The sequence below is a fragment of the Dermacentor variabilis genome, chromosome 3 (assembly GCF_050947875.1).
Source record: "Dermacentor variabilis isolate Ectoservices chromosome 3, ASM5094787v1, whole genome shotgun sequence".
NCBI lineage: Eukaryota > Metazoa > Arthropoda > Arachnida > Ixodida > Ixodidae > Dermacentor > Dermacentor variabilis.
Window position 1 is genome coordinate 244,834,050 of NC_134570.1, and position 24,723 is coordinate 244,858,772.

The following is a 24,723-nucleotide window of genomic DNA, read 5'->3' on the forward strand; positions in this document are numbered from 1 at the left end:
GCAGCTAAGGCGTGCTTAGCACGTCTTTTGGCAGAAATGCACGTGCGCGCTCTGCCAAAAGCAGCATGTGCATTCATTCCTTGTGGTTTCGCAGAACACAACGTCCGCGTCTACGAAAAGATGCATGTGCATGCTCAACAAATGGTTTGACACAAATCCATGCTGGGGTGCTAAAAAGAGCAGCATAGGCGTACTTAGCACGTCGTTTGGCAGAAATGCACGTGCGCGCTCTGCCAAAAGCAGCATGTGCATGCATAACTTGTGGTTTCGCAGAACACAACGTCCGCGTCGACCAAAAGATATATGTGAATGCTCAACAAATGGTTTGACACAAATCCATGCTTGGGTGCTAAAAAAAGCAGCGTGGACGTGCTTAGCACGTCGTTTGGCGAAAATCCAAGTGCGCCGCTCTGCCAAAAGCAGCATGTGCATGCATAACTTGTGGTTTTGCAGAACACAACGTCCGCGTCTGCCAAAACATGCATATGCATGATTAAGAAGTGGTTTGGCACAAATCGATGCGCGGGTGCTAAAAAGAGCCGCATGGGCGTGCTTAGCACGTCGTTTGGCAAAAATCCACGTGCGCGCTCTGCCAAAAGCAGCATATGCATGGGTAACTTGTGGTTCGGCAGAAAAAAACGTCCGCCTCTGCCAAAACACGCATATGCATCCATAACAAGTGGTTTGGCACAAATCCATGCGCGGGTGGTAAAAACAGCAGCATAGGCGTACTTAGCACGTCGTTTGGCAGAAATCCACGTGCGCGCACTGCCAAAAGCAGCATGTGCATGCATAACTTGTGGTTTCGCAGAACACAACGTCCGCGTCTACCAAAAGATGTATGTGAATGCTCAACAAATGGTTTGACACAAATCCATTGTTGGGTGCTAAAAGAAGCAGCGTGGACGTGCTTAGCACGTCGTTTGGCGAAAATCCAAGTGCGCCGCTCTGCCAAAAGCAGCATGTGCATGCATAACTTGTGGTTTTGCAGAACACAACGTCCGCGTCTGCCAAAACATGCATATGCATGATTAAGAATTGGTTTGGCACAAATCGATGCGCGGGTGCTAAAACGAGCAGCATGGGCGTGCTTAGCACGTCGTTTGGCAAAAATCCACGTGCGCGCTCTGCCAAAAGCAGCATATGCATGGGTAACTTGTGGTTTGGCAGAAAAAAACGTCCGCCTCTGCCAAAACATGCATATGCATCCTTAACAAGTGGTTTGGCACAAATACATGTGCGGGTGCTAAAAAAAGCAGCATGGGCGTGCTTAGCACGTCGTTTGGCAGAAATGCACGTTCGCGTTCTGCCAAAAGCAGGACGGGCATGCATAACTTGTGGTTTGGCAGAAAACAACGTCCACGTCTGCCAAAAGATGGATGTGCATGCTCAACAAGTGGTTTGGCACAAATCCATGCACGGATGCTAAAAAGAGCAGCATGGGCGTGCTTAGCACGTCGTTTGGCATAAATCCACGTGCGCTGTCTTCGAAAACCACCATGTGCATGCATAACTTGTGGTTTAGCAGAAAACAACGTCCGCGCCTGCCAAAAGATGCATGTGCATGCTTAACAAGTGGTTTGGCACAAATCCATGCGCGGGTGGTAAAAACCGCAGCATAGGCGTGCTTAGCACGTCGTTTGGCAGAAATGCACGTGCGCGCTCTGCCAAAAGCAGCATGTGCATTCATTCCTTGTGGTTTCGCAGAACACAACGTCCGCGTCTACGAAAAGATGCATGTGCATGCTCAACAAATGGTTTGACACAAATCCATGCTGGGGTGCTAAAAAGAGCAGCGTGGGTGTGCTTAGCACGTCGTTTGGCAAAAATCCAAGTGCGCGCTCTGCCAAAAACAGCATGTGCATGCGTAACTTGTGGTTTCGCAGAACACAACGTCCGCGTCTGCCAAAACATGCATATGCATGATTAAGAAGTGGTTTGGCACAAATCCATGCGCGGGTGCTAAAAAGAGCAGCATGGGCGTGCTTAGCACGTCGTTTGGCAGAAATCCACGTGCGCGCTCTGCCAGAAAGCTGCATGTGCATACATAACTTGTGGTTTGGAAGAAAACAACGTCCGCGTCTGCGAAAACATGCATATGCATGTTTAAGAAGTGGTTTGGCACAAATCCATGTGCGGGTGCTAAAAAGAGCAGCATGGGCGTGCTTAGAACGTTGTTTGAAAGAAATCCACGTGCGCGCTCTGCCAAAAGCAGAATGTGCATGCATAACTTGTGGTTTTGCATAAAACAACGTCCGCGTCTACCAAAAGATGCATGTGCATGCTTAACAAGTGGTTTGGCACAAATCCATGCGTGGGTGCTAACAAGAGCAGTATGGGCGTGCTTAGCACGTCGTTTGGCAGAAATCCACGTGCGCGCTTTGCCAAAAGCAGCATGTGCACGTGTAACTTGTGGTTGGGCAGAAAAATACGTCCGCGTCTGCCAAAACATGCATATGCATCCTTAAGAAGTGGTTTGGCACTAATCCATGTGCGGGTGCTAAAAAGAGCAGCATGGGCGCGCTTAGTTCGTCGTTTGGTAGAAATCCATGTGCGCACTCTGCAAAAAGCAGCATCTGGATGCATAACTCGTGCTTTTGCAGAAAACAACGTGCGCGTCCACCAAAAGATGCATGTGCATGATTAACAAGTGGTTCGGCACAAATCCATGCGCGGGCGCTAAAAAGAGCAGCATGGGCGTGCTTAGCACGTCGTTTGGCAGAAATCTACGTGCGCGCTGTGCCAAAAGCAGCACGTGCGTGCATAACTTGTGGTTTTGCAGAAAACAACGTCCGCGTCTACCAAAAGATGCATCTGCATGCTTAACAAGTGGTTTGGCACAAATCCATGCACGGGTGGTAAGAGCAGCAGCATAGGCGTACTTAGCACGTCCCTTGGCAGAAATCCACGTTCGCGCTCTGCCAAAATCAGCATGTGCATGAAAAACTTGTGGTTTCGCAGAAAACAACGTCCGCGTCTGCGAAAACATGCATATGCATGTTTAAGAAGTGGTTTGGCACAAATCCATGTGCGGGTGCCAAAAAGAGCAGCATGGGCTTGCTTAGAACGTTGTTTGAAAGAAATCCACGTGCGCGCTCTGCCAAAAGCAGAATGTGCATGCATAACTTGTGGTTTTGCATAAAACAACGTCCGCGTCTACCAAAAGATGCATGTGCATGCTCAACAAGTGGTTTGGCACAAATCCATGCGTGGGTGCTAACAAGAGCAGTATGGGCGTGCTTAGCACGTCGTTTGGCAGAAATCCACGTGCGCGCTCCTGCAAAAGCAGCATGTGCACGCGTAACTTGTGGTTGGGCAGAAAAATACGTCCGCGTCTGCCAAAACATGCATATGCATCCTTAAGAAGTGGTTTGGCACTAATCCATGTGCGGGTGCTAAAAAGAGCAGCATGGGCGTGCTTAGCACGTCGTTTGGTAGAAATCCACGTGCGCACTCTGCAAAAAGCAGCATCTGGATGCATGACTTGTGCTTTTGCAGAAAACTACGTGCGCGTCCACCAAAAGATGCATGTGCATGCTTAACAAGTGGTTTGGCACAAATCCATGCGCGGGCGCTAAAAAGAGCAGCATGGGCGTGCTTAGCACGTCGTTTGGCAGAAATCTACGTGCGCGCTGTGCCAAAAGCAGCACGTGCGTCCATAACTTGTGGTTTTGCAGAAAACAACGTCCGCGTCTACCAAAAGATGCATGTGCATGCTTAACAAATGGTTTGACACAAATCCATGCTGGGGTGCTAAAAGAAGCAGCGTGGGCGTGCTTAGCACGTCGTTTGGCAGAAATCCAAGTGCGCGTTCTGCCAAAAGCAGCATGTGCATGCATAACTTGTGGTTTGGAAGAAAACAACGTCCGCAGTCTGCCAAAACATACATATGCATCCTTAATAAGTGGTTTGGCACAAATCCAGGTGCGGGTGCTAAAAAGAGCAGCATGGGCGTGCTTAGAACGTCGTTTGGCAGAAATCCACGTGCGCGCTCTGCCAAAAGCAGCATGTGCATGCAGAACTTGTGGTTTGGCAGAAAACAACGTCCGCGTCTGCCAAAAGATGCATATGCATGCTCAACAAGTGGTTTGGCACAAATCCATGCGCGGGTGGTAAAAAAAGCAGCATGGGCGTACTTATCACGTCGTTTGGCAGAAATCCACGTTTGCGCTCTGCCAAAAGCAGCATGTGCATGCATAACTCGTGGTTTCGCAGAAAACAACGTCCGCGCCTGCCAAAAGATGCATGTGCATACTCAACAAGTGGTTTGGCACAAATCCATGGCGGGTGCTAAAAAGAGCAGCATGGGCGTGCTTAGCACGTCGTTTTGAAGAAATCCACGTGCGAGCTCTGCCAAAAGCAGCATGTGCATGCATAACTTGTGGTTTTGTAGAAAACAACGTCCGCGTCTACCAAAAGATGCATGTGCATGCTTAACAAATGGTTTGACACAAATCCATGCTGGGGTGCTAAAAGAAGCAGCGTGGGCGTGCTTAGCACGTCGTTTGGCAGAAATCCAAGTGCGCGTTCTGCCAAAAGCAGCATGTGCATGCATAACTTGTGGTTTGGAAGAAAACAACGTCCGCGTCTACCAAAAGGTGCGTGTGCATGCCGAACAAGTCGTTTGGCACAAATCCGTAGGCGAGTGCTAAAAAGGGCAGCACGGGCGTGCTTAGCACGTCGTTTGGCAGAAAGCCACGTGCGCGTTCTGCCAAAAGCAGCATGTGCATGCATAACTTGTGGTTTGGCAGAAAACAACGTCCGCGTCTGCCAAAAGATGCATATGCATGCTCAACAAGTGGTTTGGCACAAATCCATGCGCGGTAGTAAAAACAGCAGCATAGGCGTACTTAGCACGTCGTTTGGCACAAATCCACGTGCGCGCTCTGCCAAAAGCCGCATGTGCATGCATAACTTGTGGTTTCGCAGAACACAACGTCCGCGTCTACCAAAAGATGTATGTGAATGCTCAACAAATGGTTTGACACAAATCCATGCTTGGGTGCTAAAAAGAGCAGCATGGGCGTGCTTAGCACGTCGTTTGTCAAAAATCCACGTGCGCACTCTGCAAAAAGCAGCATCTGCATACATATCTTGTGCTTTTGCAGAAAACAACGTGCGCGTCCACCAAAAGATGCATGTGCATGCTTAACAAATGGTTTGACACAAATCCATGCTGGGGTGCTAAAAGAAGCAGCGTGGGCGTGCTTAGTACGTCGTTTGGCAGAAATACAAGTGCGCGTTCTGCCAAAAGCAGCATGTGCATGCATAACTTGTGGTTTGGAAGAAAACAACGTCCGCAGTCTGCCAAAACATACATATGCATCCTTAATAAGTGGTTTGGCACAAATCCATGTGCGGGTGCTAAAAAGAGCAGCATGGGCGTGCTTAGCACGTCGTTTGGCAGAAATCCACGTGCGCGCTCTGCCAAAAGCAGCATGTGCATGCAGAACTTGTGGTTTGGCAGAAAACAACGTCCGCGTCTGTCAAAAGATGCATATGCATGCTCAACAAGTGGTTTGGCACAAATCCATGCGCGGGTGGTAAACAAAAGCAGCATGGGCGTACTTATCACGTCGTTTGACAGAAATCCACGTTTGCGCTCTGCCAAAAGCAGCATGTGCATGCATAACTTGTGGTTTCGCAGAACACAACGTCCGCGTCTACCAAAAGATGTATGTGAATGCTCAACAAATGGTTTGACACAAATCCATGCTTGGGTGCTAAAAAGAGCAGCATGGGCGTGCTTAGCACGTCGTTTGTCAAAAATCCACGTGCGCACTCTGCAAAAAGCAGCATCTGCATACATATCTTGTGCTTTTGCAGAAAACAACGTGCGCGTCCACCAAAAGATGCATGTGCATGCTTAACAAGTGGTTTGGCACAAATCCATGCGCGGGCGCTAAAAAGAGCAGCATGGGCGTGCTTAGCACGTCGTTTGGCAGAAATCTACGTGCGCGCTGTGCCTAAAGCAGCACGTGCGTGCATAACTTGTGGTTTTGCAGAAAACAACGTCCGCGTCTACCAAAAGATGCATCTGCATGCTTAACAAGTGGTTTGGCACAAATCCATGCACGGGTGGTAAGAACAGCAGCATAGGCGTACTTAGCACGTCCCTTGGCAGAAATCCACGTTCGCGCTCTGCCAAAATCAGCATGTGCATGAAAAACTTGTGGTTTCGCAGAAAACAACGTCCGCGTCTGCGAAAACATGCATATGCATGTTTAAGAAGTGGTTTGGCACAAATCCATGTGCGGGTGCCAAAAAGAGCAGCATGGGCTTGCTTAGAACGTTGTTTGAAAGAAATCCACGTGCGCGCTCTGCCAAAAGCAGAATGTGCATGCATAACTTGTGGTTTTGCATAAAACAACGTCCGCGTCTACCAAAAGATGCATGTGCATGCTCAACAAGTGGTTTGGCACAAATCCATGCGTGGGTGCTAACAAGAGCAGTATGGGCGTGCTTAGCACGTCGTTTGGCAGAAATCCACGTGCGCGCTCCTGCAAAAGCAGCATGTGCACGCGTAACTTGTGGTTGGGCAGAAAAATACGTCCGCGTCTGCCAAAACATGCATATGCATCCTTAAGAAGTGGTTTGGCACTAATCCATGTGCGGGTGCTAAAAAGAGCAGCATGGGCGTGCTTAGCACGTCGTTTGGTAGAAATCCACGTGCGCACTCTGCAAAAAGCAGCATCTGGATGCATGACTTGTGCTTTTGCAGAAAACTACGTGCGCGTCCACCAAAAGATGCATGTGCATGCTTAACAAGTGGTTTGGCACAAATCCATGCGCGGGCGCTAAAAAGAGCAGCATGGGCGTGCTTAGCACGTCGTTTGGCAGAAATCTACGTGCGCGCTGTGCCAAAAGCAGCACGTGCGTCCATAACTTGTGGTTTTGCAGAAAACAACGTCCGCGTCTACCAAAAGATGCATGTGCATGCTTAACAAATGGTTTGACACAAATCCATGCTGGGGTGCTAAAAGAAGCAGCGTGGGCGTGCTTAGCACGTCGTTTGGCAGAAATCCAAGTGCGCGTTCTGCCAAAAGCAGCATGTGCATGCATAACTTGTGGTTTGGAAGAAAACAACGTCCGCAGTCAGCCAAAACATACATATGCATCCTTAATAAGTGGTTTGGCACAAATCCAGGTGCGGGTGCTAAAAAGAGCAGCATGGGCGTGCTTAGAACGTCGTTTGGCAGAAATCCACGTGCGCGCTCTGCCAAAAGCAGCATGTGCATGCAGAACTTGTGGTTTGGCAGAAAACAACGTCCGCGTCTGCCAAAAGATGCATATGCATGCTCAACAAGTGGTTTGGCACAAATCCATGCGCGGGTGGTAAAAAAAGCAGCATGGGCGTACTTATCACGTCGTTTGGCAGAAATCCACGTTTGCGCTCTGCCAAAAGCAGCATGTGCATGCATAACTCGTGGTTTGGCAGAAAACAACGTCCGCGTCTGCCAAAAGATGCATATGCATGCTCAACAAGTGGTTTGGCACAAATCCATGCGCGGTAGTAAAAACAGCAGCATAGGCGTACTTAGCACGTCGTTTGGCACAAATCCACGTGCGCGCTCTGCCAAAAGCCGCATGTGCATGCATAACTTGTGGTTTCGCAGAACACAACGTCCGCGTCTACCAAAAGATGTATGTGAATGCTCAACAAATGGTTTGACACAAATCCATGCTTGGGTGCTAAAAAGAGCAGCATGGGCGTGCTTAGCACGTCGTTTGTCAAAAATCCACGTGCGCACTCTGCAAAAAGCAGCATCTGCATACATATCTTGTGCTTTTGCAGAAAACAACGTGCGCGTCCACCAAAAGATGCATGTGCATGCTTAACAAATGGTTTGACACAAATCCATGCTGGGGTGCTAAAAGAAGCAGCGTGGGCGTGCTTAGTACGTCGTTTGGCAGAAATACAAGTGCGCGTTCTGCCAAAAGCAGCATGTGCATGCATAACTTGTGGTTTGGAAGAAAACAACGTCCGCAGTCTGCCAAAACATACATATGCATCCTTAATAAGTGGTTTGGCACAAATCCATGTGCGGGTGCTAAAAAGAGCAGCATGGGCGTGCTTAGCACGTCGTTTGGCAGAAATCCACGTGCGCGCTCTGCCAAAAGCAGCATGTGCATGCAGAACTTGTGGTTTGGCAGAAAACAACGTCCGCGTCTGTCAAAAGATGCATATGCATGCTCAACAAGTGGTTTGGCACAAATCCATGCGCGGGTGGTAAACAAAAGCAGCATGGGCGTACTTATCACGTCGTTTGACAGAAATCCACGTTTGCGCTCTGCCAAAAGCAGCATGTGCATGCATAACTTGTGGTTTCGCAGAACACAACGTCCGCGTCTACCAAAAGATGTATGTGAATGCTCAACAAATGGTTTGACACAAATCCATGCTTGGGTGCTAAAAAGAGCAGCATGGGCGTGCTTAGCACGTCGTTTGTCAAAAATCCACGTGCGCACTCTGCAAAAAGCAGCATCTGCATACATATCTTGTGCTTTTGCAGAAAACAACGTGCGCGTCCACCAAAAGATGCATGTGCATGCTTAACAAGTGGTTTGGCACAAATCGATGCGCGGGTGCTAAAAAGAGCAGCATGGGCGTGCTTAGCACGTCGTTTGGCAAAAATCCACGTGCGCGCTCTGCCAAAAGCAGCATGTGCATGGGTAACTTGTGGTTTGGCAGAAAAAAACGTCCGCCTCTGCCAAAACATGCATATGCATCCTTAACAAGTGGTTTGGCACAAATACATGTGCGGGTGCTAAAAAAAGCAGCATGGGCGTGCTTAGCGCGTCGTTTGGCAGAAATGCACGTTCGCGCTCTGCCAAAAGCAGGACGGGCATGCATAACTTGTGGTTTGGCAGAAAACAACGTCCACGTCTGCCAAAAGATGGATGTGCATGCTCAACAAGTGGTTTGGCACAAATTCATGCGCGGATGCTAAAAAGAGCAGCGTGGGCGTGCTTAGCACGTCGTTTGGCAAAAATCCAAGTGCGCGCTCTGCCAAAAGCAGCATGTGCATGCATAACTTGTGGTTTCGCATAACACAACGTCCGCGTCTGCCAAAACATGCATATGCATGATTAAGAAGTGGTTTGGCACAAATCCATGCGCGGGTGCTAAAAAGAGCAGCATGGGCGTGCTTAGCACGTCGTTTGGCATAAATCCACGTGCGCGCTCTGCCAGAAAGCTGCATGTGCATACATAACTTGTGGTTTTGCAGAAAACAACATCCGCGTCTACCAAAAGATGCATGTGCATGCTTAACAAGTGGTTTGGCACAAATCCATGTGCGGGTGCTAAAAAGAGCAGCATGGGCGGGCTTAGCACGTCGTTTGGCTGAAATCCACGTGCGCGCTCTGCCAAAAGCAGCATGTGCATGCAGAACTTGTGGTTTGGCAGAAAACAACGTCCGCGTCTGCCAAAAGATGCATATGCATGCTCAACAAGTGGTTTGGCACAAATCCATGCGCGGGTGGTAAAAAAAGCAGCATGGGCGTACTTATCACGTCGTTTGGCAGAAATCCACGTTTGCGCTCTGCCAAAAGCAGCATGTGCATGCATAACTCGTGGTTTCGCAGAAAACAACGTCCGCGCCTGCCAAAAGATGCATGTGCATACTCAACAAGTGGTTTGGCACAAATCCATGGCGGGTGCTAAAAAGAGCAGCATGGGCGTGCTTAGCACGTCGTTTTGAAGAAATCCACGTGCGAGCTCTGCCAAAAGCAGCATGTGCATGGATAACTTGTGGTTTTGCAGAAAACAACGTCCGCGTCTACCAAAAGATGCATGTGCATGCTTAACAAATGGTTTGACACAAATTCATGCTGGGGTGCTAAAAGAAGCAGCGTGGGCGTGCTTAGCACGTCGTTTGGCAGAAATCCAAGTGCGTGTTCTGCCAAAAGCAGCATGTGCATGCATAACTTGTGGTTTGGAAGAAAACAACGTCCGCGTCTACCAAAAGGTGCATGTGCATGCTCAACAAGTCGTTTGGCACAAATCCATGCGCGGGTGCTAAAAAGAGCAATATGGGCGTGCTTAGCACGTCGTTTGGCAGAAATTCACGTGCGCGCTCTGCCAAAAGCAGCATGTGCATGGGTAACTTGTGGTTTGGCAGAAAAAAACGTCCGCCTCTGCCAAAACATGCATATGCATCCTTACCAAGTGGTTTGGCCCAAATTCATGCGCGGGTGGTAAGAACAGCAGCATTGGCGTACTTATCACATCGTTTGGCAGAAATCCACGTTCGCGCTCTGCCAAAAGCAGTTTGTGCATGCATATCTTGTGGTTTGGCAGAAAACAACGTCCGCGTCTGCCAAAACATGCATATGCATGCTTAACAAGTGGTTTGGCACAAATTCATGCGCGGGTGCTAAAAAGAGCAGCATGGGCGTGCTTAGCACGTCGTTTGGCAGAAATCCACGTGCGCGCTCTGCCAAAAGCAGTATGTGCATGCATAACTTGTGGTTTGGAAGAAAACAACGTCCGCGTCTGCCAAAACATGCATATGCATCCTTAAGAAGTGGATTGGCACGAATACATGCGCGGGTGCTAAAAAGAGCAGCATAGACATGCTTAGCATGTCGTTTGGCAGAAATCCACGTGCGCGCTCTGCCAAAAGCAGCATGTGCATGCATAACTTGTGGTTTAGCAGAAAACAACGTCCGCGTCTACCAAACGATTCATGTGCATGCTTAACAAGTGGTTTGGCACAAATCCATGCGCGGGTGCTAAAAAGAGCAATATGGGCGTGCTTAGCACTTCGTTTGGCAGAAATTCACGTGCGCGCTCTGCCAAAAGCAGCATGTGCATGGATAACTTGTGGTTTGGCAGAAAAAAACGTCCGCCTCTGCCAAAACATGCATATGCATCCTTAACAAGTGGTTTGGCACAAATACATGTGCGGGTGCTAAAAACAGCAGCATAGGCGTGCTTAGCACGTCGTTTGGCAGAAATCCACGTGCGCGCTCTGCCAAAAAGCAGCATGTGCATTCATAACTTGTGGTTTCGCAGAACACAACGTCCGCGTCTACGAAAAGATGCATGTGCATGCTCAACAAATGGTTTGACACAAATCCATGCTGGGGTGCTAAAAAGAGCAGCGTGGGCGTGCTTAGCATGTCGTTTGGCAGAAATCCACGTGCGCGCTCTGCCAAAATCAGCATGTGCATGCATAACTTGTGGTTTCGCAGAACACAACGTCCGCGTCTGCCAAAACATGCATATGCATGATTAAGAAGTGGTTTGGCACAAATCCATGCGCGGGTGCTAAAAAGAGCAGCATGGGGGTGCTTAGCACGTCGTTTGGCAGAAATCCACGTGCGCGCTCTGCCAGAAAGCTGCATGTGCATACATAACTTGTGGTTTTGCAGAAAACAACATCCGCGTCTACCAAAAGATGCATGTGCATGCTCAACAAGTGGTTTGGCACAAATCCATGCGCGGGTGCTAAAAAGAGCAGCATGGGCGTGCTTAGGACGTCGTTTGGCCGAAATCCACGTGCGCGTTCTGCCAAAAGCAGCATGTGCATGCACAACTTGTAGTTTGGCAGAAAACAACGTCCGCGTCTGCCAAAACATGCATATGCATGCTTAACAAGTGGTTTGGCACAAATTCGTGTGCGGGTGCTAAAAAGAACAGCGTGGGCGTGCTTAGCACGTCGTTTGGCAGAAATCCAAGTGCGCGCTCTGCCAAAAGCAGCATGTGCATGCATATCTTGTGGTTTTGCAGAAAACAACGTCCGCGTCTACCAAAAGATGCATCTGCATGCTTAAGAAGTGGTTTGGCACCAATCCATGCGCGGGTGGTAAGAACAGCAGCATAGGCGTACTTAGCACGTCGTTTGGCAGAAATCCACGTTCGCGCTCGGCCAAAATCAGCATGTGCATGCAAAACTTGTGGTTTCGCAGAAAACAACGTCCGCGTCTGCAAAAACATGCATATGCATGTTTAAGAAGTGGTTTGGCACAAATCCATGTGCGGGTGCTAAAAAGAGCCGCATGGGCGTGCTTAGAACGTCGTTTGGCAGAAATCCACGTGCGCGCTCTGACAAAAGCAGCATGTGCACGCCTAACTTGTGGTTGGGCAGAAAAATACGTCCGCGTCTGCCAAAACATGCATATGCATCCTTAAGAAGTGGTTTGGCACTAATCCATGTGCGGGTGCTAAAAAGAGCAGCATGGGCGTGCTTTGCACGTCGTTTGGCAGAAATCCACGTGCGCACTCTGCAAAAAGCAGCATCTGGATGCATAACTTGTGCTTTTGCAGAAAACAACGTGCGCGTCCACCAAAAGATGCATGTGCATGCTTAACAAGTGGTTTGGCACAAATCCATGCGCGGGTGCTAAAAAGAGCAGCATGGGCGTGCTTAGCACGTCGTTTGGCAGAAATCTACGTGCGCGCTGTCCCAAAAGCAGCACGTGCGTGCATAACTTGTGGTTTTGCAGAAAACAACGTCCGCGTCTACCAAAAGATGCACGTGCATGGTTAACAAATGGTTTGACACAAATCCATGCTGGGGTGCTAAAAGAAGCAGCGTGGGCGTGCTTAGCACGTCGTTTGGCAGCAATCCGAGTGCGCGTTCTGCCAAAAGCAGCATGTGCATGCATAATTCGTGGTTTGGAAGAAAACAACGTCCGCAGTCTGCCAAAACATACATATGCATCCTTAATAAGTGGTTTGGCACAAATGTATGTGCGGGTGCTAAAAAGAGCAGCATGGGCGTGCTTAGCACGTCGTTTGGCAGAAATCCACGTGCGCGCTCTGCCAAAAGCAGCAGGTGCATGCAGAACTTGTGGTTTGGCAGAAAACAACGTCCGCGTCTGCCAAAAGATGCATAAGCATGCTCAACAAGTGGTTTGGCACAAATCCATGCGCGGGTGGTAAAAAAAGCAGCATGGGCGTACTTATCACGTCGTTTGGCAGAAATCCACGTTTGCGCTCTGCCAAAAGCAGCATGTGCATGCATAACTCGTGGTTTCGCAGAAAACAACGTCCGCGTCTACCAAAAGGTGCATGTGCATGCTCAACAAGTCGTTTGGCACAAATCCGTGCGCGGGTGCTAAAAAGAGCAGCATGGGCGTGCTTAGCACGTCGTTTGGCAGAAAGCCACGTGCGCGTTCTGCCAAAAGCAGCATCTGCATGCATAGCTTGTGGTTTGGCAGAAAACAACGTCCGCGTCTGCCAAACGATGCATATGCATGCTCAACAAGTGGTTTGGCACAAATCCATGCGCGGGTGGTAAAAACAGCAGCATAGGCGTACTTAGCACGTCGTTTGACAGAAATCCACGTGCGCGCTCTGCCAAAAGCAGCATGTGCATGCATAACTTGTGGTTTCGCAGAACAGAACGTCCGCGTCTACCAAAAGATGCATGTGAATGCTCAACAACTGGTTTGACACAAATCCATGCTTGGGTGCTCAAAAAAGCAGCGTGGACGTGCTTGGCATGTCGTTTGGCAAAAATCCAAGTGCGCCGCTCTGCCAAAAGCAGCATGTGCATGCATAACTTGTGGTTTGGCAGAACACAACGTCCGCGTCTGCCGAAACATGCATATGCATGATTAAGAAGTGGTTTGGCACAAATCGATGCGCGGGTGCTAGAAAGAGCAGAGTGGGCGTGCTTAGCACGTCGTTTGGCAAAAATCCACGTGCGCACTCTGCAAAATGCAGCATCTGCATACATATCTTGTGCTTTTGCAGAAAACAACGTGCGCGTCCACCAAAAAATGCATGTGCATGCTTAACAAGTGGTTTCGCACATATCCATGCGCGGGTGCTAAAAAGAGCCGCATGGGCGTGCTTAGCACGTCGTTTGGCAGAAATCTACGTGCGCGCTCTCCCAAAAGCAGCACGCGCGTGCATAACTTGTGGTTTTGCAGAAAACAACGTCCGCGTCTTCCAAAAGATGCATGTGCATGCTCAACAAATGGTTTGACACAAATCCATGCTGGGGTGCTAAAAAGAGCAGCGTGGGCGTGCTTAGCACGTCGTTTGGCAAAAATCCAAGCGCGCCCTCTGCCAAAAGCAGCATGTGCATGCATAACTTGTGGTTTTGCAGAAAACAACATCCGCGTCTACCAAAAGATGCATGTGCATGCTCAACAAGTGCTTTGGCACAAATCCATGCGCGGGTGCTAAAAAGAGCAGCATGGGCGTGCTTAGGACGTCGCTTGGCAGAAATCCACGTGCGCGTTCTGCCAAAAGCAGCATGTGCATGCACAACTTGTGCTTTGGCAGAAACCAACGTCCGCGTCTGCCAAAACATGCATATGCATGCTTAACAAGTGGTTTGGCACAAATCCGTGTGCGGGTGCTAAAAAGAACAGCATGGGCGTGCTTAGCTCGTCGTTTGGCAGAAATCCACGTGCGCGCTCTCCCAAAAGCAGCACGTGCGTGCATAACTTGTGGTTTTGCAGAAAACAACGTCCGCGTCTACCAAAAGATGCATGTGCATGCTTAACAAATGTTTTGACACAAATCCATGCTGGGGTGCTAAAGAAAGCAGCGTGGGCGTGCTTAGCACGTCGTTTGGCAGAAATCCAAGTGCGCGCTCTGCCAAAAGCAGCATGTGCATGCATATCTTGTGGTTTTGCAGAAAACAACGTCCGCGTCTACCAAAAGATGCATGTGCATGATTAAGAAGTGGTTTGGCACAAATCCATGCGCGGGTGCTAAAAAGAGCAGCATGGGCGTGCTTAGCACGTCGTTTGGCATAAATCCACGTGCGCGCTCTGCCAGAAAGCTGCATGTGCATACATAACTTGTGGTTTTGCAGAAAACAACATCCGCGTCTACCAAAAGATGCATGTGCATGCTTAACAAGTGGTTTGGCACAAATCCATGCGCGGGTGCTAAAAAGAGAAGCATGGGCGTGCTTAGGACGTCGTTTGGCAGAAATCCACGTGCGCGTTCTGCATAAAGCAGCATGTGCATGCACAACTTGTGGTTTGGCAGAAAACAACGTCCGCGTCTGCCAAAACATGCATATGCATGCTTAACAAGTGGTTTGGCACAAATTCGTGTGCGGGTGCTAAAAAGAAGAGCATGGGCGTGCTTAGCTCGTCGTTTGGCAGAAATCCACGTGCGCGCTATGCCAAAAGCAGCATGTGCATGCATAACTTGTGGTTTTGCAGAAAACAACGTCCGCGTCTACCAAAAGATGCATGTGCATGCTTAACAAATGGTTTGACACAAATCCATGCTGGGGTGCTAAAGGAAGCAGCGTGGGCGTGCTTAGCACGTCGTTTGGCAGAAATCCGAGTGCGCCCTCTGCCAAAAGCAGCATGTGCATGCATAACTTGTGGTTTTGCAGAAAACAACATCCGCGTCTACCAAAAGATGCATGTGCATGCTCAACAAATGTTTTGACACAAATCCATGCTGCGGTGCTAAAAAAAGCAGCGTGGGCGTGCTTAGCACGTCGTCTGGCAGAAATCCAAGTGCGCGCTCTGCCAAAAGCAGCATGCACATGCATATCTTGTGCTTTTGCAGAAAAGAACGTCCGCGTCTACCAAAAGATGCATCTGCATGCTTAACAAGTGGTTTGGCACAAATCCATGCGCGGATGCTAAAAAGAGCAATATGGGCGTGCTTAGCACGTCGTTTGGCAGAAATTCACGTGCGCGCTCTGCCAAAAGCAGCATGTGCATGGGTAACTTGTGGTTTGGCAGAAAAAAACGTCCGCCTCTGCCAAAACATGCATATGCATCCTTACCAAGTGGTTTGGCCCAAATTCATGCGCGGGTGGTAAGAACAGCAGCATTGGCGTACTTATCACGTCGTTTGGCAGAATTCCACGTTCGCGCTCTGCCAAAAGCAGTTTGTGCATGCATATCTTGTGGTTTCGCAGAACGCAACGTCCGCGTGTACCAAAAGATGCATGTGCATGCTCAACAAATGGTTTGGCATAAATCCATGCGCGGGTGCTAAAAGGAGCAGCATGGGCGTGCTTAGGACGTCGTTTGGCAGAAATCTACGTGCGCGCTCTGCCAAAAGCAGCATGTGCATGCACAACTTGTGGTTTGGCAGAAAACAACGTCCGCGTCTGCCAAAACATGCATATGCATGCTTAACAAGTGGTTTGGCACAAATTCATGCGCGGGTGCTAAAAAGAGCAGCATGGGCGTGCTTAGCACGTCGTTTGGCAGAAATCCACGTGCGCGCTCTGCCAAAAGCAGTATGTGCATGCATAACTTGTGGTTTGGAAGAAAACAACGTCCGCGTCTGCCAAAACATGCATATGCATCCTTAAGAAGTGGATTGGCACGAATCCATGCGCGGGTGCTAAAACGAGCAGCATAGACATGCTTAGCATGTCGTTTGGCAGAAATCCACGTGCGCGCTCTGCCAAAAGCAGCATGTGCATGCATAACTTGTGGTTTAGCAGAAAACAACGTCCGCGTCTACCAAACGATTCATGTGCATGCTTAACAAGTGGTTTGGCACAAATCCATGCGCGGGTGCTAAAAAGAGCAATATGGGCGTGCTTAGCACTTCGTTTGGCAGAAATTCACGTGCGCGCTCTGCCAAAAGCAGCATGTGCACGGATAACTTGTGGTTTGGCAGAAAAAAACGTCCGCCTCTGCCAAAACATGCATATGCATCCTTAACAAGTGGTTTGGCACAAATACATGTGCGGGTGCTAAAAAAAGCAGCATGGGCGTGCTTAGCACGTCGTTTGGCAGAAATGCACGTTCGCGCTCTGCCAAAAGCAGGACGGGCATGCATAACTTGTGGTTTGGCAGAAAACAACGTCCACGTCTGCCAAAAGATGGATGTGCATGCTCAACAAGTGGTTTGGCGCATATCCATGCGCGGATGCTAAAAAGAGCAGCATGGGTGTGCTTAGCAGGTCGTTTGGCAGAAATCCACGTGCGCGGTCTTCGAAAAGCACCATGTGCATGCATAACTTGTGGTTTTGCAGAAAACAACGTCCGCGTCTTCCAAAAGATGCATGTGCATGCTTAACAAGTGGTTTGGCACAAATCCATGCGCGGGTGCTAAAAAGAGCAATATGGGCGTGCTTAGCACGTCGTTTGGCAGAAATTCACGTGCGCGCTCTGCCAAAAGCAGCATGTGCATGGGTAACTTGTGGTTTGGCAGAAAAAAACGTCCGCCTCTGCCAAAACATGCATATGCATCCTTACCAAGTGGTTTGGCCCAAATTCATGCGCGGGTGGTAAGAACAGCAGCATTGGCGTACTTATCACGTCGTTTGGCAGAATTCCACGTTCGCGCTCTGCCAAAAGCAGTTTGTGCATGCATATCGTGTGGTTTCGCAGAACGCAACGTCCGCGTCTACCAAAAGATGCATGTGCATGCTCAACAAATGGTTTGGCACAAATCCATGCGCGGGTGCTAAAAGGAGCAGCATGGGCGTGCTTAGGATGTCGTTTGGCAGAAATCCACGTGCGCGCTCTGCCAAAAAGCAGCATGTGCATGCATAACTTGTGGTTTCGCAGAACACAACGTCCGCGTCTGCCAAAACATGCATTTGCATGATTAAGAAGTGGTTTGGCACAAATCCATGCGCGGGTGCTAAAAAGAGCAGCATGGGGGTGCTTAGCACGTCGTTTGGCAGAAATCCACGTGCGCGCTCTGCCAGAAAGCTGCATGTGCATACATAACTTGTGGTTTTGCAGAAAACAACATCCGCGTCTACCAAAAGATGCATGTGCATGCTCAACAAGTGGTTTGGCACAAATCCATGCGCGGGTGCTAAAAAGAGCAGCATGGGCGTGCTTAGGACGTCGTTTGGCCGAAATCCACGTGCGCGTTCTGCCAAAAGCAGCATGTGCATGCACAACTTGTAGTTTGGCAGAAAACAACGTCCGCGTCTGCCAAAACATGCATATGCATGCTTAACAAGTGGTTTGGCACAAATTCGTGTGCGGGTGCTAAAAAGAACAGCGTGGGCGTGCTTAGCACGTCGTTTGGCAGAAATCCAAGTGCGCGCTCTGCCAAAAGCAGCATGTGCATGCATATCTTGTGGTTTTGCAGAAAACAACGTCCGCGTCTACCAAAAGATGCATCTGCATGCTTAAGAAGTGGTTTGGCACTAATCCATGCGCGGGTGGTAAGAACAGCAGCATAGGCGTACTTAGCACGTCGTTTGGCAGAAATCCACGTTCGCGCTCGGCCAAAATCAGCATGTGCATGCAAAACTTGTGGTTTCGCAGAAAACAACGTCCGCGTCTGCAAAAACATGCATATGCATGTTTAAGAAGTGGTTTGGCACAAATCCATGTGCGGGTGCTAAAAAGAGCCGCATGGGCGTGCTTAGAACGTCGTTTGGAAGAAATCCACGTGCGCGCTCTGCGAAAAGCAGCATGTGCATGCACAACTTGTGGTTTGGCAGAAAACAACGTCCGCGTCTGCCAAAACATGCATATGCATGCTTAACAAGTGGTTTGGGACAAATCCATGCGTGGGTGCTAACAAGAGCAGTATGGGCGTGCTTAGCACGTCGTTTGGCAGAAATCCACGTGCGCGCTCTGCCAAAAGCAGCATGTGCACGCCTAACTTGTGGTTGGGCAGAAAAATACGTCCGCGTCTGCCAAAACATGCATATGCATCCTTAAGAAGTGGTTTGGCACTAATCCATGTGCGGGTGCTAAAAAGAGCAGCATGGGCGTGCTTAGCACGTCGTTTGGCAGAAATCCACGTGCGCACTCTGCAAAAAGTAGCATCTGGATGCATAACTTGTGCTTTTGCAGAAAACAACGTGCGCGTCCACCAAAAGATGCATGTGCATGCTTAACAAGTGGTTTGGCACAAATCCATGCGCGGGTGCTAAAAAGAGCAGCATGGGCGTGCTTAGCACGTCGTTTGGCAGAAATCTACGTGCGCGCTGTCCCAAAAGCAGCACGTGCGTGCATAACTTGTGGTTTTGCAGAAAACAACGTCCGCGTCTACCAAAAGATGCATGTGCATGGTTAACAAATGGTTTGACACAAATCCATGCTGGGGTGCTAAAAGAAGCAGCGTGGGCGTGCTTAGCACGTCGTTTGGCAGCAATCCGAGTGCGCGTTCTGCCAAAAGCAGCATGTGCATGCATAACTCGTGGTTTGGAAGAAAACAACGTCCGCAGTCTGCCAAAACATACATATGCATCCTTAATAAGTGGTTTGGCACAAATTTATGTGCGGGTGCTAAAAAGAGCAGCATGGGCGTGCTTAGCACGTCGTTTGGCAGAAATCCACGTGCGCGCTCTGCCAAAAGCAGCAGGTGCATGCCGAACTTGTGGTTTGGCAGAAAACAACGTCCGCGTCTGCCAAAAGATGCATATGCATGCTCAACAAGTGGTTTGGCACAAATCCATGCGCGGGTGGTAAAAAAAGCAGCATGGGCGTACTTATCACGTCGTTTGGCAGAAATCCACGTTTGCGCTCTGCCAAAAGCAGCATGTGCATGCATAACTCGTGGTTTCGCAGAACACAACGTCCGCGTCTGCCAAAACATGCATTTGCATGATTAAGAAGTGGTTTGGCACAAATCCATGCGCGGGTGCTAAAAAGAGCAGCATGGGGGTGCTTAGCACGTCGTTTGGCAGAAATCCACGTGCGCGCTCTGCCAGAAAGCTGCATGTGCATACATAACTTGTGGTTTTGCAGAAAACAACATCCGCGTCTACCAAAAGATGCATGTGCATGCTCAACAAGTGGTTTGGCACAAATCCATGCGCGGGTGCTAAAAAGAGCAGCATGGGCGTGCTTAGGACGTCGTTTGGCCGAAATCCACGTGCGCGTTCTGCCAAAAGCAGCATGTGCATGCACAACTTGTAGTTTGGCAGAAAACAACGTCCGCGTCTGCCAAAACATGCATATGCATGCTTAACAAGTGGTTTGGCACAAATTCGTGTGCGGGTGCTAAAAAGAACAGCGTGGGCGTGCTTAGCACGTCGTTTGGCAGAAATCCAAGTGCGCGCTCTGCCAAAAGCAGCATGTGCATGCATATCTTGTGGTTTTGCAGAAAACAACGTCCGCGTCTACCAAAAGATGCATCTGCATGCTTAAGAAGTGGTTTGGCACTAATCCATGCGCGGGTGGTAAGAACAGCAGCATAGGCGTACTTAGCACGTCGTTTGGCAGAAATCCACGTTCGCGCTCGGCCAAAATCAGCATGTGCATGCAAAACTTGTGGTTTCGCAGAAAACAACGTCCGCGTCTGCAAAAACATGCATATGCATGTTTAAGAAGTGGTTTGGCACAAATCCATGTGCGGGTGCTAAAAAGAGCCGCATGGGCGTGCTTAGAACGTCGTTTGGAAGAAATCCACGTGCGCGCTCTGCGAAAAGCAGCATGTGCATGCACAACTTGTGGTTTGGCAGAAAACAACGTCCGCGTCTGCCAAAACATGCATATGCATGCTTAACAAGTGGTTTGGGACAAATCCATGCGTGGGTGCTAACAAGAGCAGTATGGGCGTGCTTAGCACGTCGTTTGGCAGAAATCCACGTGCGCGCTCTGCCAAAAGCAGCATGTGCACGCCTAACTTGTGGTTGGGCAGAAAAATACGTCCGCGTCTGCCAAAACATGCATATGCATCCTTAAGAAGTGGTTTGGCACTAATCCATGTGCGGGTGCTAAAAAGAGCAGCATGGGCGTGCTTAGCACGTCGTTTGGCAGAAATCCACGTGCGCACTCTGCAAAAAGTAGCATCTGGATGCATAACTTGTGCTTTTGCAGAAAACAACGTGCGCGTCCACCAAAAGATGCATGTGCATGCTTAACAAGTGGTTTGGCACAAATCCATGCGCGGGTGCTAAAAAGAGCAGCATGGGCGTGCTTAGCACGTCGTTTGGCAGAAATCTACGTGCGCGCTGTCCCAAAAGCAGCACGTGCGTGCATAACTTGTGGTTTTGCAGAAAACAACGTCCGCGTCTACCAAAAGATGCATGTGCATGGTTAACAAATGGTTTGACACAAATCCATGCTGGGGTGCTAAAAGAAGCAGCGTGGGCGTGCTTAGCACGTCGTTTGGCAGCAATCCGAGTGCGCGTTCTGCCAAAAGCAGCATGTGCATGCATAACTCGTGGTTTGGAAGAAAACAACGTCCGCAGTCTGCCAAAACATACATATGCATCCTTAATAAGTGGTTTGGCACAAATTTATGTGCGGGTGCTAAAAAGAGCAGCATGGGCGTGCTTAGCACGTCGTTTGGCAGAAATCCACGTGCGCGCTCTGCCAAAAGCAGCAGGTGCATGCCGAACTTGTGGTTTGGCAGAAAACAACGTCCGCGTCTGCCAAAAGATGCATATGCATGCTCAACAAGTGGTTTGGCACAAATCCATGCGCGGGTGGTAAAAAAAGCAGCATGGGCGTACTTATCACGTCGTTTGGCAGAAATCCACGTTTGCGCTCTGCCAAAAGCAGCATGTGCATGCATAACTCGTGGTTTCGCAGAAAACAACGTCCGCGTCTGCCAAAAGATGCATGTGCATACTCAACAAGTGGTTTGGCACAAATCCATGCGCGGGCGCTAAAAAGAGCAGCATGGGCGTGCTTAGCACGTCGTTTGGAAGAAATCCACGTGCGACCTCTGGCAAAAGCAGCATGTGCATGCATAACTTGTGGTTTGGCAGAAAACAACGTCCGCGTCTACCAAAAGGTGCATGTGCATGCTCAACAAGTCGTTTGGCACAAATCCGTGCGCGGGTGCTAAAAAGAGCAGCATGGGCGTGCTTAGCACGTCGTTTGGCAGAAAGCCACGTGCGCGTTCTGCCAAAAGCAGCATCTGCATGCATAGCTTGTGGTTTGGCAGAAAACAACGTCCGCGTCTGCCAAACGATGCATATGCATGCTCAACAAGTGGTTTGGCACAAATCCATGCGCGGGTGGTAAAAACAGCAGCAGAGGCGTACTTAGCACGTGGTTTGACAGAAATCCACGTACGCGCTCTGCCAAAAGCAGCATGTGCATGCATAACTTGTGGTTTCGCAGAACAGAACGTCCGCGTCTACCAAAAGATGCATGTGAATGCTCAACAACTGGTTTGACACAAATCCATGCTTGGGTGCTCAAAAAAGCAGCGTGGACGTGCTTGGCATGTCGTTTAGCAAAAATCCAAGTGCGCCGCTCTGGCAAAAGCAGCATGTGCATGCATAACTTGTGGTTTGGCAGAACACAACGTCCGCGTCTGCCGAAACATGCATATGCATGATTAAGAAGTGGTTTGGCACAAATCGATGCGCGGGTGCTAGAAAGACCAGAATGGGCGTGCTTAGCACGTCGTTTGGCAAAATTCCACGTGCGCACTCTGCAAAAAGCAGCATCTGCATACATATCTTGTGCTTTTGCAGAAAACAACGTGCGCGTCCACCAAAAGATGCATGTGCATGCTTAACAAGTGGTTTCGCACAAATCCATGCGCGGGTGCTAAAAAGAGCAGCATGGGCGTGCTTAGCACGTGGTTTGGCAGAAATCTACGTGCGCGCTCTCCCAAAAGCAGCACGCGCGTGCATAACTTGTGGTTTTGCAGAAAACAACGTCCGCGTCTTCCAAAAGATGCATGTGCATGCTCAACAAATGGTTTGACACAAATCCATGCTGGGGTGCTAAAAAGAGCAGCGTGGGCGTGCTTAGCACGTCGTTTGGCAAAAATCCAAGCGCGCCCTCTGCCAAAAGCAGCATGTGCATGCATAACTTGTGGTTTTGCAGAAAACAACATCCGCGTCTACCAAAAGATGCATGTGCATGCTCAACAAGTGCTTTGGCACAAATCCATGCGCGGGTGCTAAAAAGAGCAGCATGGGCGTGCTTAGGACGTCGCTTGGCAGAAATCCACGTGCGCGTTCTGCCAAAAGCAGCATGTGCATGCACAACTTGTGGTTTGGCAGAAACCAACGTCCGCGTCTGCCAAAACATGCATATGCATGCTTAACAAGTGGTTTGGCACAAATCCGTGTGCGGGTGCTAAAAAGAACAGCATGGGCGTGCTTAGCTCGTCGTTTGGCAGAAATCCACGTGCGCGCTCTCCCAAAAGCAGCACGTGCGTGCATAACTTGTGGTTTTGCAGAAAACAACGTCCGCGTCTACCAAAAGATGCATGTGCATGCTTAACAAATGTTTTGACACAAATCCATGCTGGGGTGCTAAAGAAAGCAGCGTGGGCGTGCTTAGCACGTCGTTTGGCAGAAATCCAAGTGCGCGCTCTGCCAAAAGCAGCATGTGCATGCATATCTTGTGGTTTTGCAGAAAACAACGTCCGCGTCTACCAAAAGATGCATGTGCATGCTTAACAAATGTTTTGACACAAATCCATGCTGGGGTGCTAAAAAAAGCAGCATGGGCGTGCTTAGCACGTCGTTTGGCAGAAATCCACGTGCGCTGTCTTCGAAAAGCACCATGTGCATGCATAACTTGTGGTTTTGCAGAAAACAACGTCCGCGTCTACCAAAAGATGCATGTGTATGCTTAACAAGTGGTTTGGCACAAATAGATGCGCGGGTGGTAAAAACAGCAGCATAGGCGTGCTTAGCACGTCGTTTGGCAGAAATGCGCGTGCGCGCTCTGCCAAAAGCAGCATGTACATTCATCACTTGTGGTTTCGAAGAACACAACGTCCGCGTCTACGAAAAGATGCATGTGCATGCTCAACAAATGGTTTGACAAAAATTCGTGCTGGGGTGCTAAAAAGAGCAGCGTGGGCGTGCTTAGCACGTCGTTTGGCAAAAATCCAAGTGCGCGCTCTGCCAAAAGCAGCATGTGCATGCATAACTTGTGGTTTCGCATAACACAACGTCCGCGTCTGCCAAAACATGCATATGCATGATTAAGAAGTGGTTTGGCACAAATCCATGCGCGGGTGCTAAAAAGAGCAGCATGGGCGTGCTTAGCACGTCGTTTGGCATAAATCCACGTGCGCGCTCTGCCAGAAAGCTGCATGTGCATACATAACTTGTGGTTTTGCAGAAAACAACATCCGCGTCTACCAAAAGATGCATGTGGATGCTTAACAAGTGGTTTGGCACAAATCCATGCGCGGGTGCTAAAAAGAGAAGCATGGGCGTGCTTAGGACGTCGTTTGGCAGAAATCCACGTGCGCGTTCTGCATAAAGCAGCATGTGCATGCACAACTTGTGGTTTGGCAGAAAACATCGTCCGCGTCTGCCAAAACATGCATATGCATGCTTAACAAGTGGTTTGGCACAAATTCGTGTGGGGGTGCTAAAAAGAAGAGCATGGGCGTGCTTAGCTCGTCGTTTGGCAGAAATCCACGTGCGCGCTCTGCCAAAAGCAGCATCTGCATGCATAACTTGTGGTTTTGCAGAAAACAACGTCCGCGTCTACCAAAAGATGCATGTGCATGCTTAACAAATGGTTTGACACAAATCCATGCTGGGGTGCTAAAGGAAGCAGCGTGGGCGTGCTTAGCACGTCGTTTGGCAGAAATCCGAGTGCGCGTTCGGCCAAAAGCAGCATGTGCATGCATAACTTGTGGTTTGGAAGAAAACAACGTCCGCAGTCTGCCAAAACATACATATGCATCCTTAATAAGTGGTTTGGCACAAATCCATGTGCGGGTGCTAAAAAGAGCAGCATGGGCGGGCTTAGCACGTCGTTTGGCTGAAATCCACGTGAGCGCTCTGCCAAAAGCAGCATGTGCATGCAGAACTTGTGGTTTGGCAGAAAACAACGTCCGCGTCTGCCAAAAGATGCATATGCATGCTCAACAAGTGGTTTGGCACAAATCCATGCGCGGGTGGTAAAAAAAGC